Source organism: Pezoporus occidentalis, unplaced genomic scaffold (genome assembly GCF_034315485.1).
Source record: "Pezoporus occidentalis ecotype Australia unplaced genomic scaffold, CSIRO_AGI_Poc_V1 ctg223, whole genome shotgun sequence".
Taxonomy (NCBI): domain Eukaryota; kingdom Metazoa; phylum Chordata; class Aves; order Psittaciformes; family Psittacidae; genus Pezoporus; species Pezoporus occidentalis.
The window spans coordinates 163,810-179,275 of NW_026914106.1; the positions used below are offsets into that span (position 1 = coordinate 163,810).

A 15,466-nucleotide genomic window follows, 5' to 3' on the forward strand; every position below is an offset into this window, starting at 1 on the left:
CCTCAAGCCAAAGGGAAGCAGGGGTAACTTACAACACACCAGAACACTGGTGATACTACTGGCAGTTGGCTGCTGCCTCCCAAAATCTACTATTCCAAAGCAGTGATGATCCATAAAACCCCATTATCAGCTCAAAGAGGTGACTGTCAGACAATGAGCTGGTTCCCTCCTGCAGCCCGCAGCTCCCCAGGCTGCCTGTGAACAGTTGCATTTCTCTTTCATCAACCTGAGGAGAGGACACGGGAAGTGTGGGAAGAGCCAAAGGGGATTCTGACAGGGGATGACAAGGAGGAGGTCAGAAGTGCGCATCTGCAGTCTCAAAGCAAGACAGGAGGAACTCCAAGTAAGGAACATATGGAAATAGGTGACTGACAAGTTGCTTGATGACTCTCCCAACAATGATTTGCATTATAATACTATCCACCTACAAACTCAAGTATTTCATATATTTATAAGAAAATAGAGAGAGATATACGTTCCAATGAGAGTGTTAAAGTGGCATTTGATGCTTCCCAGCTTCCCCCTCTTGATCTGCATTGTCAGACGTAGACAAGAAGTAGTTTAGCACCTAAACAAAAGCTAATCCTTGAAATCTGCTTGGTACTGGCAGTGTTTCAACACCAACACTAGACGGGGTCTTTTCTGCAGCTGGAGATGCAATTCACCCTGCAGACAAGCCACAGAACTTTTCAAGGCTTTAGTTAAAACTACAAATTACTTAATTCAACCCACTTAAATGCTGGACTGGAACATAATGCTCCACAGAACCCTACGAAATAACAGGTTGAAAAAAGGAGGAAAAAACTAATGGATAATGGAGCAAACAGGAAGAAAATTCCACCACCACCACTGCTTTACTTCCTACCGCAGGCAAAAGCAACCTTCTTGCATTAAATATATCATAAATCCCAGACTGGTTTGGGCAGAAAAGGACCTTAAAGCCCACCCAGCTCCAACCCCTGCCACAGGCAGGGACACCTTCCACTGGAGCAGCTTGCTCGAAGCCCCTGTGTCCAGCCTGGCCTTGAAACACTGACAGGAATGGGGCAGCCACAGCTTCTCTGGGCACCCTGTGCCAGCGCCTCAGCACCCTCACAAGGAAGAGCTTCTGCCTAAGAGCTCATCGCAGCCTCCCCTTTCTCATACACCTCCATGGTACTCATCCAGACTTCAGGAAGAGCTAGCAATGGTTTACTCCAGCCATCTCGAGTTTTAAAAGCCCTGTCAATGAATACAAAAACCTTCCTCTCTTCAATGTAAGCACATGACTGGTTCAGAGCCACCCCAAGGGACAACTGCTGCTTTAAGTGACTGTTTAAGATAATTGTTAGGAATTGTCAGAGTAGAAACACGAGTCAGCAATAGGCTGATTGTCTGAATAACTTATAGAATGATATCACTATAAACTCCAAAATAAAAGCCTAAGCAGGTTGAAACTGCTCAGAACATACTGGAGTATTTTCTTCCCATTAAAAGAGATACACAAGTGTCCTTGAAGGTGCTTGCAAGCACTAAGAAAGGATTGTAAGAAAAAGAGAAGCCAAACCATCATGCAAAACTACAGACCTGGCTCTGAGAGACAAACTAATGTCCACTGAATCCATTCCTGAGCACTTAGGTAAGTTCCTTTACAAGGGGAAGCTGTGTTCTTGTCTTTTAAGAATGCCTCGTATCAGGATTAGTGCCAACAAATACCAAAGCATCCAACAGAAGATAAGCCCACCAAAGCTGAAGGGGGGCAGTTCCTCTGCTTTCACACTGTTGATGTCTAAACCTGATCGTCTTTTTTGATATGCAGTTTGCTGGTGACTTTTAGAGCTTCCTTATACTTTATCCTTCCTCCTCTGAACATTTCCTCATCAGCCCCATAAGAAGGGGAGAGGTGCTCTGTGGATCCCTGTGCTGCGCTGTGGATTACAGAGCAGACCAGCAAAGCACAGCCAAGAACCACCACATCAACACTCTGCAATTAGAGCCTTGCTGCTCACCAGAGCACAACACCCTTTACCAACATAAAATTCACAAAATCCCAGGGCAGCTCACAACCGCTGAAATGCTTCAGTGCATCGGAGCACAAAGCACGAGGACACCTCTGGTGTCTGTGGTTTATGTGTTTGTGGTTTTTTCTTTCCTTTCTTTTGTTATTTGGATTTTAAACAGATGCTGGTTTGTGCTCTTTAACGCTGTGGGAAGGGGGAAGCAGTCCAATGAAGCTCTCTCACCCTGGATGCCTACAATCTGCAAGCTTGTGCAAGAACCTGCTATTGAAAACACAAGGTACAGTATAATCACAAATAAAACCTTGCAATTCCACCTGGAGGAGGTACCCAGGGCTTTTTCTCTGCCAAACCCATGGCCTGGAGGAGCCCACCAGCCCCAGGAGAGCAGGAGCTGCCAGCCCCCACCATGGGACATTGCCAAGCATCGCGGGTGCCACTCACTAAGGGAGCTTGGGAACCAGAGAACAACGTTCCCGATGAGCCAGGGTCATGTCGCAGCTTCTGACGTGCCTACTTTTAAGTTGTTCCCAAGCTCGCCTTGACTAAGAAGCCAACCAAACAGAATCAGCTGGGTGGAGAGCAGATCCAAATGAACTTTATCCAAATATCCAAAGGGATATGCAAAGGGTGTGTGCCAGGGGCAAGCACTGAAGGGCCTCAAGGCTCCCGATGAAGAAGGCAGTAACTCAGTAACATCATCAAGTACCACAGGCTCTGGTAATATCTGAACCGTCAGCTTCTTTGCATACAGAACTGTTGCATTCCCATGACTTACGCTATGGGAAAGAGCCCGTTTTACACCACGCGGTATTACATGGCAGAAGCAGCATATTCCATCCAAGTGTCTTAAAAAAGACAGCTAAAACTGAAGGTGGAGGCTAAAAAGAAAGACAGAAGCTCAGGCAAACGTTTTGCCTCAACATCCTTAGATTATAGCTACAAATCAGGGTAACACATAAATATTTGTGAAATTGCAAAAAAAATTGTGACACTGCAAAACCAAATCCCCTGCCAGAGGGGAGACTGAGATGAGCTCTTAGGCAGAAGCTCTTCCCTGTGAGGATGCTGAGGCTCTGAGTAGCAGCCCCATCCCTGGCAGTGTTCAAGGCCAGGCTGGACACAGGGGCTTGGAGCAAGCTGCTCCAGTGGAAGGGGTCTCTGCCTGTGGCAGGGGTTGGAGCTGGAGGGGCTTTAAGGTCCCTTTAACACAAACCCATCTGGGAATCTATGATTCTACCACCATACAGATTCACCACCACATGGACAATGCTTAGAAGGCTCTCACACCACAACCCCCTCTCCCCCTCCAACTCTTCTTAAATACTCTCGGCTTTGCACCATCCACTATTGCCCCAAACTCCCTACTTCATTATTAGGAAGTAGTGCTACAGGAGACAACAAGCAATGGAGTTCCTCTTTGGTTTAATGTACCACCTTCACCAGCCAAGAATAAACCCTGAGGCCACAGCACCCAGAAAAACCTGGGAAGCCAAAGAATTAAACACAGATCCATAGAGCTGAAAAGTGACTATTGTGAATAAATCTGAATTCTGTGACGCTTCAGTCTGATGTGCTCTCCAAACAGCAGCGTTCCAGGGTGGGAGCCTGTCCCTCGATTTACAAGGGAAATGTGCAGAGCCACACTTGCATGTCTGAAGAATGAGCTCTGTGTAGCAGTGAGCACCAGACACCCGATCCTGCTAGGATCAGAAGGAACAATCTAGCAACCAAGAACTAGTTTCACAAGAATAATAATTATGGGTTTATATGAACTTAGTAATACATTTCTGTAAATGTAAGTGAGGAGTCCCCAGTGCAGGAGAAAAAGCCAATGCCTTCCTGAGATGCTGCTCGTTACTTCAGTTACAGCAATTAGCTACCTGGTACCCAACACCTGACTTGATAACAGAATATCACAGGATATACACAGAGTTGGAAGTGGACTACAACAGAACTCTGCTCTCAGCAGCAATCACAGTGGCTGAACCAAACTGAAAGGTTGTCTCTGCAGTGCAGGTCAACATCACTTGGTTTGTATGTATTGCTGTCTTAATTCTAAAACAAACCTTTGAGTTTGGACCTTTAATGGTCTAAAATTGCTTCCAGAGGTATCACACCTCGATTCACTGTACAGCAGTTCTGCTTCAAATCTATTCAAGTCAACATAGATCATTTCAGGCGAGTTTCTTTCATGAGACAAGGTCAAATTCATTTCCAATACAGTTCCAGTTGACACATTCAGTAGGCACAGGCCAAGCAGCATCAGTGCAGAGCTCGGCTACAATACAAAGATGGCAGAACCCCAGCCAAGAGCTACTTTTTCTTGCTTTGGTGGTGGCAGTGATGGTGTAAGAATGATTCTGAATTGCTTGAGCTGTGAGAACTCACCTGACTTCTGATACAGCAATGAGAGCAGGGTCTAAGCTGGGCACACCACCAATGTCACCCCCTGCAGAAGGCTTCTAGCCAGGGAACATGCGCTGCAGTTACAGCCCCATAAAAACCTGATGAAGAATTGGCACCAGTGGCAGGAGCTGAACCAACCAAGCTGGAAATCCTCCTATAGAGGTCTGAGAATTAAACAAACAGCAGCACTATGGCAGATGGAAGAGCCACTGAGAAGCTCTGTGCCCGGCCCTGCTGAAGCAGAAGGAAAGACACAAGCTGCAGCACGCAGGGATCCACATTACGACACATGAGCCTTTGGCTCTCGATGTCTTGAATGATTCTGTGAGAACTAACAGTGAACACATCCTGGGAATGGGGCTTGGAGAGACCCCAGCTGGGGTGCGCCATACAAAGGGGTCAAACGCCTTCCAAAAGGAGGAGCTGCTTCCATGTACACAGCCTGTTGAGACCCAGCACAAAACTTGCATTATTATTCCTAATTCATCGCCTGTACATAAACAGCTAAACCATAGGCCCAAAGCAGGTATCTTAGACTGAACACTAGCTTTATTTATGCAAAAGATAGAGGGAATCTCTTTCATTTCTATAAATACAGCTGTAAAATCTAATGCAGCTTTCAGGTGGTGGACAAAGGTGCTGAGCACAAACCCAGGCAAGTCTGCAGGTCTGCTCAACCTTTCAACTTGTGAACAACCATTTGCGGAGGCTGTCAGTAAAGCAGCACAATCCAGCACGAGCTTCCTTCCAGTGGGTTATTCTAAGGAACTTTTGCAATTCCTTGTGTTTATTTTTATCTGTTCCCTCTTGCAGTACCACATACACACAATCCACAGCACATAGGTGGTACCAAGGAAGGGTTGATTTCAGCTGATAGGAGAATCATTCTACACTGTTGGATAAGGGGTGTTTTGCAGGTCTCTCTGAACGTAAGCAGGTAGTTAAATGCTGCACCAAGTTACCTACAGAGGGTACCAAGTACTCACTGCTAGGGGGTTTTATGAGCAGGTTGCAAAAAGGGTGTTTGGGTCAAGCTGATCTTGCCTTAAGGCAGGGAAAAAAAAACCCAGACGTCTTTAGGTGCCTTCCAGCCCTTTTTCCTATGAATATTTAGCAGCAGATTATTCCACCTTCAAAGTTTGAACATTAGCCCCCTAATACCGGTAACGCATTACTGCCGTTTTCATTCTCACGAGGTGAAGCGTTTGATTTAAGCCCAAATCAGTTACAAATCCCGGGATCTTCCAACACCTCCAACAACCCGTTAAACCAGCGATGTTGGATTTCAGCAGCCAAATCTGCTCTGCACCACTCCCATGGCTCAGCTCCTGCTAAGAGCACTGCAGTCTGTGTTGTGCTGGATCACACGACTCCTACTCGCCCCTTCTCCACCCTGGTACCTACAGCAGGAATTCTGCTCCTCCCTTCTCCCATCCCCAGGCGCTGGGTTTCAACAGCCTCTCCACTACCCACTCAATGACAGCATCACAGAATGCCAGCCTGGTTGTGTTGGAAGGGACCTTAAAGCGCATCCAGCTCCAACCACAAGCAGGGACACCTTCCACTAGAGCAGCTTGCTCCAAGCCCCATTCAACATGGCCTTGAACACTGCCAGGGACGGGGCAGCCACAGCTTCTCTGGGCATCCTGTGCCACAGTCCCACGAACAAATACCACCAGAGCTGAAAATTGCCACTAGATTTGGAAATAACTGAAGCACTTTCTGAATTCCATTTGTAACTGAAATTTCGTTTGTATTTCAGGCAGTAGCAATTCCATCATGCAACATACACATTTCCTGCTCTGGAGTGCAAGCACAAGCAAAATGCCTGTTCAGACAGCAGGGATTACACACGCTCAGCACAGAGATTTTATCTTTCTAGTTGAGACTCTGAATTTAAAAATAGTTCTGCATTAAATTAGGAGTTCCTTGATACAAAGTCTTCTTAGCGCCCTCCCGTTTCCTCCTGCTCCTGACAGCCATGGAAGTGGCTGGAAGAGCTGAGCTGGGCACTCACTGTAACCTCCTGTCACACAGGGACATGGGTGGCATCTGGAGCAGATGTGCATCATCTACCCCTGCGCTGACACCCGGCTGCTGCAGCACTGTTAGGCCAAAGGTACTAAACCACTCGGTTTAGTGCAGTTGAAACCTCACATGTTTCTTGGCTCTTCAGCTGCATTTTTAAGGCTCAGCCACCACCGTGCTGCTGGAGAGGGGAAGGCAGAAAGAGCGACTCAGACCACAGCAGGACAGAGCAGGTACAACCCAGAGAACCCCGAGTGACAAACAGGAGTTATTCACAAGAACTTGAGATGGTCTGAAAGCGGTGAAAGGCTGAACCAGCCTCTAACATCTGCAAACCTCATTATTCTGGGTAGAAAAGTCAGATCTACCTACTGCTTTGAGAGGGCTGCAAGGTTATTGCTCTATAGGGGTTATCAGGGATACTGTTCTATAGGGTTTATTCTAACATGCAACATTCCTGTTACTTTCTTTACTCACTGTTATCAGTTAAATAATGCAAAAGCGAAAAATAATTCTTTCATCCAACCATAAGCTTTTCACCTCCTGAGCTCAGCAGATCCCATTTAAATGGAGCCCAAGTGCACTGCTCTAAGGCTGATGGGGTGGCTCATCAGGCCCTTCTTGCCTAAGTAGGTATTTTTATTTGCTGTATTACAAATCTGTAAATCTCTAACCCTCTACATCATCTTCATGGAGGAAAAAAGACAAAGTGACCCATGTGGATTTATCAGGAAGCAACCAAACAGGAAAGCAACTTACAAAGTGAGGTCTCAGCAGGAAGAAAACCTGACTTTTTGAGCACAAACCGAAGAACTTCCTGTAGCTCCTGGGCAGCTCTGTCAGGTATCCTGGAGCTGGAGCTGGCTGTCAGTGCCCCTGTCACAATCACAGTTTCTGACCCTCTGGAACACAATAAAGTGCCTGCTTTACCAAAAGGTACTCATGAAAGCGTTTAAGTGAGCAGCCATGCAAATGTAACTCACTTGCAACACGGGCAGATCAGTAAACCCTGAAATTAAGAAACCATGTGCCAATGCTATTAAGATGCAGATGTCACCCTGCATTATAGAAATGTAAGATCCCGGTCTGATTAAAGCCAATAAAATCACTCCAACCCAAAGACATGGCTTGAGAGGTGACCTCCTGCAGGCAGCCAGCACCCTCCGAGGAAGGCGCACACACATCCTCCTCCTCCTCCTCTTCCCACTCCAGGCCATCGAGGTGCTCAACCCAGCACTTTCCCACATAAGCTTGTCCTTCACACCTCCGCTGCCTGCACTGCCAGTTAAGTCAGTGCAAACCAAGCAGGGAAAGTCCCTTCACCAAGAAGATGCTCCCGTTTTCTGCGCCTGCGCTTCCAGCCAGTACCACTGGAGCCCAGGGATGGAGGGGACAAAGTACTGACTGCTCCGAGAGGCAGAAAATGGGATCCAAGGACCTTCCCCTATGGCACTGCAAGAAAATTCAGGAACTGGCATTATTTGTTACTAAATCCCTTTCTGGTGCTACCAGAGGCTGTAGGCTTTACCTGCTGCTCTTGACCTAGAAAGATCAAGCAGCACCCATTTGTACATGCCGCGAGCTTAAGCAATGAAATACGATAAACGCTGGGTGTAATGAGACTTCTGGAGGATTTCTTTTTTCATCTTGTGCTAGCTACAGATTCCCTCATGTTCTGCCACCCCTTCAAATCATGTAGCAGCTGAATATAGCCTCATTTCAAGGAAAAAATCAAAAGATACCTTGTTTTTGCTTAAAGATGCTACCATTGACCTTCACACAGCCAGTAAATCCCCCATCCTGGCCAAGAGCCTGCGGCAGGAGCTGCTGCTTTTCCATAGACATACCGGAGCTGCCACCATTATTAATAGATGACTTATGGTGACGCTTCTCATTCTGGCCCTTCTCAGACTGAAATATGTCCGACACCATCAGGAGCTGGATAAGCTTTGCCTGGGCCAAGGTGATGCTGTTCCTCAGCCTTAACTTAAATTAAACCACCCACAATAATACTTGATGACTGTGGCAATTCAAAGACCTTTCAGGGTGAGGTTTAACCCCAAGATGCAGCCCTTTGTTAGGAGCTGACAGCAGCATGAGATGAGGTTAACATGTGCCTTTCCTAACATCCACAAAAACAGGCTGCACAATGGAATCACCTCTCATTTGCTACACTTTTAAGGTCAATCAGGGAAGGAATAAATAGGGTAAGAGCAGGACTGAGAACACTGGAGCACGTCACCAGCTCACCCTGAGGAGGCAAGGACAGCACCAGCGCTGCTCAGCATCTCAGTGGGAGCGGAGGAGAAGGAATGTCTGCAATGTGATCCAGCTCCTTGCTGAAAACTAACTTCAACCCTAACCTACAGCCTACCCCGCGCTCCTGCTGCCCCCGGCCACCGGCAGCAGCTTTTTGCCACTCGGATTCTCCCTCCTTTTATCTCCCCTTCAGTCCAAAGTGCCATAAACAAACTTTGTCCTTCGCTCTCCAAACTCGGAGCAGTGGGATTTCAAGGTCACTCGTGCTACGAGGGAAGGCCCAACCCGGGCTCTGACGGCGACACCGGGCAGGAGGAGCCTGGCCCCACCAGAGTTCGGGTGTCACCGGCAGAGCCGACAAAGCCCTTTAGGCTGGAAAACTTGGAAGCTAAGGCACACTCCGACCCGGTTCCTGCCTGTCACCGCCGGGCTGCGGGGCTCCCGTGACCTTCAGCGCTTATTTGCAACCAGAAAGGAAAACAAAGGGCTGCTTATGCTTGCCGGAGGGTTGGCGGGGGTTTAGGGGTGATGGGGGGCCCGCTGCTTCCCAGAAGCCGCGCTTCTGACCGGTGCCCGCGGGCGGCTCCCAGGCAGCCGGGCAGCCCGGCCAAGGGCAGCCGGGGGAGACTGACCCACCCCCTCCCCTGGCTCGGCGGCGGCCCCGGGAGGGGGAAGGCGCTGCCATTTTGTGTGTGTGTCCCCCCTCCGGTTATCGGCCCCGGGGCGGCGCTCCCCCACAGCGAGCCCCCGGCCATACCCACAGCCCCGGGCAGCGCCAGGGGCTCAGCACCGGGCTCCGACCGCCGCCATGTACCGGAGCCTCCCGCCGCCGCCCCCCCCCGGAGCTCTCGGGCTGCCACCCCCCGCCGAATCCGCCTCCTCCCGCCGCACAAGGCCGGGGCACGGAGGGGCCGGGCAGGCCGCCGCCGCCACCGTGGCCTGCTCGCTCATCACCGGGCCGGGCCACAGCCGCCCCCCGCCCCAGCAGCGCGGCTCCGGCCGCCGCGACTGAACTCACCGGGTCGGGGCCGCCGCGGGCGCTGCGCGCGGGTCGGTGGCGCGGGAGCGGCGGGGGGCGCCCTGCCGCCATGGCTTTGTCTTTGAGCTGACCCCTGGCTGCCGGGACTCCGCGTCCCCGCCGGACCGGGCCGCCGGCCCCTTTAACAGCCGCCGCTCAGCCTGCCCTGCTGCGCCCGCCCCGCCCTCTCCCATTGGCTACGTGCCGCCGAGGGAGGGCGCGGCCCCGCACGCTTATTGGCTGCCGCCGGCGGCGCAACCTCGCCGTCCACTTCCTGTTTTAAAGTTACCTTGAGAGGCGGCGCAGGGGTCAGAGCGGCGCCCGGGCGCGCGCTCCCCGCCCCGGCCGCCTCCTATTGGCGGGAGGGCCCCATTCAAACACACGGAGGGGTGGGGGGGCGGCTGCTGATTGGCTGGCACTCCTGCCACTCCTCCCGCCGCCGCCGCCACCGGCGGGTCACGTGCACGGCGCGGGCGGTACCGGAACAACCGGGGCCGCACCGGTGCATCGGAGCCGACTGCGCTGCCGCCGCTCCCCGTGCTGTCAGAGCCTCGGGGAGGGGACGAACCGACCGGCAGCGAACGTCCGGTGGGGCGTCTCGAACCGGCACGAATGCGGGCCCCACGGCCTCAAGAACAAGCTGGGGGCCGGGAATATCCCCTCAAATCGGGGTCCGCGGGTCGGGGGAGAGCCCGGTGCCGGGAACGGCGAGCTGCCGGTGGCATCTGAGCCCAGGAAGTTACCGACGCTCCTAAGTACCGTTGGGAATAACGCGGAATAAAGAGCAAAAGAGGGAAAAATAGCGGGTTACCGGGATCTGGGGCCGGGAGCGAGGAGGGATTAAGTAACAAACCACCAGCAAGACCTATTTTTATACGTAAATGGTTAAAATGTGTCTTAAAACAAATAATAATCATCACACTTGGTAACCTTTGTGCTCTTCCCAGTAATGACTGGTGGAAAAGTGGAACCCGGGCCCCAAATGAATTTTGGGAACACTGTGGTAAAGGATTCATTGCAACCGCTGCAGCTCTGGAATCCCACAGGGCATTGAGTGTCCCGGCGTCGTTGAGCTAACTTGGGAATTGCCAAAATCCCACTTGAAGGTTTCACTGCAGAGCCAAAGGGAAGGGAACGCTCTAACCCCGGACCTGTCACATTCTGGGACCTGCGGCACTTCCAGATAAGCCCCACGGGCTGTTGGGGCGTGTGGGGAGAACGAAGCCACTGATTAATACCCAGTACAGAACAACACAGGGAGCAGCTGGGCCGGGCAAGGGGCTGCCTCAAGACTGACCCACAACCGGGGTGAATACACCCAATTCCCAGGCTTCACTCAGAGCAAACAGCTCTGGGTGCTGCCCGGTGCCCATGAGCAACCCTAAACACCAGCATCTCACATGAGCCCTTTTAAGAGCAACACAAGCCTCAGGGCAGTTACAACAGAGCGTGACATCAGGTTGTCACCAGCGCAACCAGAACCTAAGGGACAGCTAGCTGTGCCCGGAGCACGGTGCAACTGAGGACAGACAGACCCAGCAGAAGTAGCCCAGTCCAAACCCATAACCTAATTTGCCAAGGGCAACAGCAGCAAAAGGTGTTTGATGAGCCAGGAGTCTACTTTCTGGATGTAGGACTAGAAGAGAAGGTACCCACGTGCTTGCTCCATATTGCCTGCACTCAGCTACTGAGACAGACAAGAAGCATTTATTCCTAAGGACATTGAGAAAACTTCACTCAACCAAAGTGTTTCAAAAGGCAACATGAAGAGTCACACTGCACAAGAAGTAGCCAGTGGTAACTGTTTTCTATGAGCAGCCCAAAACCTGTGAGAGCTCCAGGTTCTGGCGCCAAGCCCTGGGACACAGCACAGCCGACCTGAGGATAAACTGGTGCTGCCATCCCAGAGCTGTCCTGTGCCCCAACCCCCAAACACCTGCACAGGTAATCCCAGAACGGTTTGGGTGGGAAGGCACCTTTAAAGCTCATCCACAGGCAGGGACACCTTCCACTGGAGCAGCTTGCTCCAAGCCCCTGTGTCCAACCTGGCCTTGAACACTGCCAGGGATGGGGCAGTCACAGCTTCTCTGGGCGCCCAGTGCCAGCGTCTCAGCACCCTCACAGGGAAGAGCTTCTGCCTAAGAGCTCATCTCAGTCTCACCTCTGGCAGGTTCAAGCCATTCCCCTTGGCCTGTCCCTACATCCCTTGTCCCAAGCCCCTCTCCAGGTTTCCTGCAGCCCCTTCAGGCACTGGAGCTGCTCTCAGGTCTCCCCTTCAGGAGCCTTCTCTTCTCCAGGCTGACCCAGCCCAGTTTTCTCAGCCTCGCTCCAGAGCAAAGGGGCTCCAGAGGATGAATGGACCTGACTGAAACCTCAGTTCGTGCCCTACTCCTATTGCTTTTAGCTCACAGCACTTCACTATCCTTGGGGACATTTATGTCATTTTCTCAGCTCAGGGAAAAGCAGAATTTAGAGACTGTGTTTATGTGCACGTATTTTCACAGCTCTCTGTGCCACCGGGCTTCAAGCACAAATTAAACAATCCCTCAGGTGTCTACCGGAGACCCACGGCTCATCTGCAGCTGAACGGTAACACGTGGCCTCACCGCTCTATCAAACCGAGCTCTCCCACACTGACCCCTGTGCGCGCCCTGCAGGCCCCGGTCCGCGCGGGGAAACGGCTCGGTTTCCGGTCCTCTCCCCGGTCCGCTCCTCGGTATCCAATCAGCGCGCAGCTTCCTTCACCCGCCTCCCACAGCGCGGGCCAATCAGCGGGCGCGGTGCTGCTGTGCCAATCGGCGCGGAGCCGTTGGCGGGGATGGTGGAGAGGAGGGGGGGAAACCCCTGAGGCCGCCCCCGCCCCGCGCCCCCCTCACGGGCCGCCGCTCCCCCGCTCTCTGCACTCACCGGCGCTGCCGGTGCCGCGGCCTCCGCCTCGTCCGCTCGGCGCCCGCGCTGCCCCCGGCCCGGCTGGCGGGAGGAGGGGGGAGGGGGTCACGTCCGGAGCAGAGCGAGCGCCCAGTGGCCGCTAAACAAGATGGCGGCGGATCCGTGAGGCGGTGGGGCGGCGGCTCCGCCCCTTTCCCCTGCGCGGCCGCAATGCGCAGGCGCATGACCCGCGGCTGATCTCGCGAGACTTACGGCGGGGCGGGAGCCGCCGGGGGCGGGGCGGGCCGTGAGGCGGGTCCCGGAGCAGGGTCGGGTCCGCCGGGCTGGGCCCCGCTGTGGCGGGGAGGGGAGCGGAGCGGGGCTGGGCTGTGCCGTGCCTCGGTGTCTCCGAATCCCCGGCTCCCCAGCCCCGTGCCCCTTGGTCTGGCGGGCGGAGCTCGGCCTCCCTCAGCCCAGCCCCGCGGGGGAGCTCCTTCTCCGTGAGCCGGGTCTCGGCTCTCCCGGCGGGCTCCGTGCCTGAGCGCTGTCCAGGCTGAGCTGTCCAACCCTCCTCGTCAGCCCCCAGGCTGTCATCGCATGGGAACGCTCTGCTCCCGTCCTGCCCGAGCTGGAGCCGCCTCAGGCTGCAGTCCCGCTCGTTCCCCAGGGACCGCACCCCGGCTCCGGGGCACGTTACACCGGAGCGTGACTCACGCTGCTCCAGTGCTTTTCCCATGAAAAAGCCCGTCCTGAGCAGCGGCTCCATCTTCACCTCCCTCCGGTCCTGCTGGTGCACAAACCTGGTGCGTCCAGTTTACAACTACAGCAAGGTTTTGCCTGTCAGGTGCTTTACACGTCATTTATATGGGGGAAAGGAAAGTTGTGTCCTGCTGCGCTACCCTCACCTTTCCACAAACTGAGCAGTATCTGCTGGTGGAGTTCCTGATGGGACAGAGAAAATCCCTGCTGCACCTTGTGAACAGGGCTCAGAGCAGTGATTTCTGCTGTGGGACATTTGCCCAAAGGCAGGAAACGGGACACATTTCTCCTCATGCTGTGGGTTTGGAGCTTGGCTGCCTGAAGGCTCTGTGTTGGCGCTGAAGCGGGAGAGATCTTGCAGCAAAGGCCTGCAGTTTTATCCAGAGTCTTGCAACTTTATGATCTCAGGGCACTTGCAAGCCAGCCAAGAGAAATAAAAGCTGTGCTGGAGCTGGGATGTTGTTTTCAATGCTAATTCTCACCGTTCCGGAGCCAGCCTGGTGATGGTGGTGCCGCTCCAGGGCGACGATACGCGAGGCCCCTCTTCAGAATGACTCATTTCTAAGTCAGTTACCCGGCACTGCTGCTGACTTTGCTGCTGGCCGCAGCTGTGAAACCCTCAGCTCTGATTCCTGCAGGATCCAGGCCCTGCTCGAGGGGGTCCTGCACAATTCCTCCACTCTCCTCCCGCTGAATCCCGCTGTGCGCCGCTGCTCCGCGCTGTGATCTCCCTGTCCCCCACCTGCGCTCTCGGCTGCAGTGATTCATTGCCTGGAGCCGCTCCGCTTCCCCAAGCAGGGTCAGAGCCATCCTCAAGCACAGAGGGCTCTGTGTCAGCCTGCCCGGAACGGGGAGGAGCCAAGGAAAACAAGAAAGCGGGGAAAGAAAAGCACTTTTCCTGTCTGCTCTATCAGAGCTTGCACAGGTTTCTTCGTGGTTTGTTGGTTTCCTGGTACCTGCTGAGGGAATCCCTGCGGAGCTGCACCACAGCTCCAGGAGCTGCGCTGGCTGCGTCCCAGGGCCGCTTGTGGAAGGGTTGATGTTTGACTCTCAGAGCAGAGGGGGCGTGCCTGACCCCCCTCCTCCTCGGCTCAAGCCCATCCTGTCCCTGGGACTCCGGTTACAGCCCATCCCTGGATTCATCCCAACCAAGCTGTTGCTTTGGCGCAAAGAAAAGTGTCAGAAGAAAAACCTTGGTATAAACGGTTTATGGGCATGCTGCTTTGTGGATTCTGGGGGAAAAGAGGTTATTAAGAGCCAGATTTTGAGGCCTGTTAGTTTTTACCTTCTCTAGAGCCCCCAAATATCTGTTGTGCTCCCTGTTTCTCACAGCCCAGCTCCAACTGGGGACCCATTCCCAGGAAAGCACCCACATCGTGCCGGCAGCAGGGAGCGGATGCAGCTCCCAGGAATAGGATTCAGTGCAGCTTGGTCAGTACCACTGCAGCAGGGTTTCCCAGGCAGGAGAGACCTGGAGAAACCTCTGCCAAACACATTGGGTTTACCCAGCCCCAGCATAAAACATGTTCTCCCCATAACCCTGCTCGAGGTGCAGCCCTCACCCCCCAGATACCCAGCCCAGATCCCTGGGGCCACCCCAGACCCCCAGGCACTTCTTCCCCCTCCTGTGTTCTGCTGCCCATCCCATCCACGTCTCACCGGGACAAGCAGCCACCACAGCACAGGCAGATGCTGGCCCATGAGGTCTGCAGAATCCCAGGGTCACCCCTGCAGGGACAGCAGGGTTTGGGGTCCTGTGACAGCCGGGCTTGCACCCACAGCCAGCACACTCACCCCTGTGGCACATGCTGCCGGTAGCACCGCAGCACCACCAATCCTCTTATGTGGGGCTTTACCAGGGTAATCGCATTAAACCTTCCCTTTCGCCGGCACAAACCCAAGACGTGAAGGAGAAAGTGGTGAGGAGCTGACAGAGCAGAGAGCTGAGCTCCTTGATGGGTTGACATCAGAGGTGGGATCCCTGCACAAGACCAAGTCCGGGGCTTCTGTCCATCCCAGGGGATCAGTTCAAGCCACCAAGTCCCTCCCAGTGGGAGGTCAGTGAGGGATCCTGGAGCAACCTGCCAAGGGAAGCGGAGACCCAGAGCTGGTCAGAAAGTTCCCTACC

The 15,466-nt window shown here is 53.5% G+C and overlaps 1 protein-coding gene across 3 annotated transcripts in view; it reads right to left on the reverse strand.

Annotated features, from left to right (window-relative positions):
- Positions 1-12,796, reverse strand: part of NFYC (nuclear transcription factor Y subunit gamma) — a 31,541-nt gene extending 18,745 nt beyond the window's left edge. Inside the window, exon 1 of one of the 3 annotated variants that reach the window (XM_062620698.1) lies at positions 12,619-12,796. The gene's annotated coding sequence lies outside the window, so the exon portion shown is untranslated. The remainder of the gene's footprint in view (positions 1-12,618) is intronic. The other 2 variants (XM_062620699.1, XM_062620697.1) reach the window with 2 other exon arrangements.
- Positions 12,797-15,466: the final 2,670 nt, after the last annotated feature.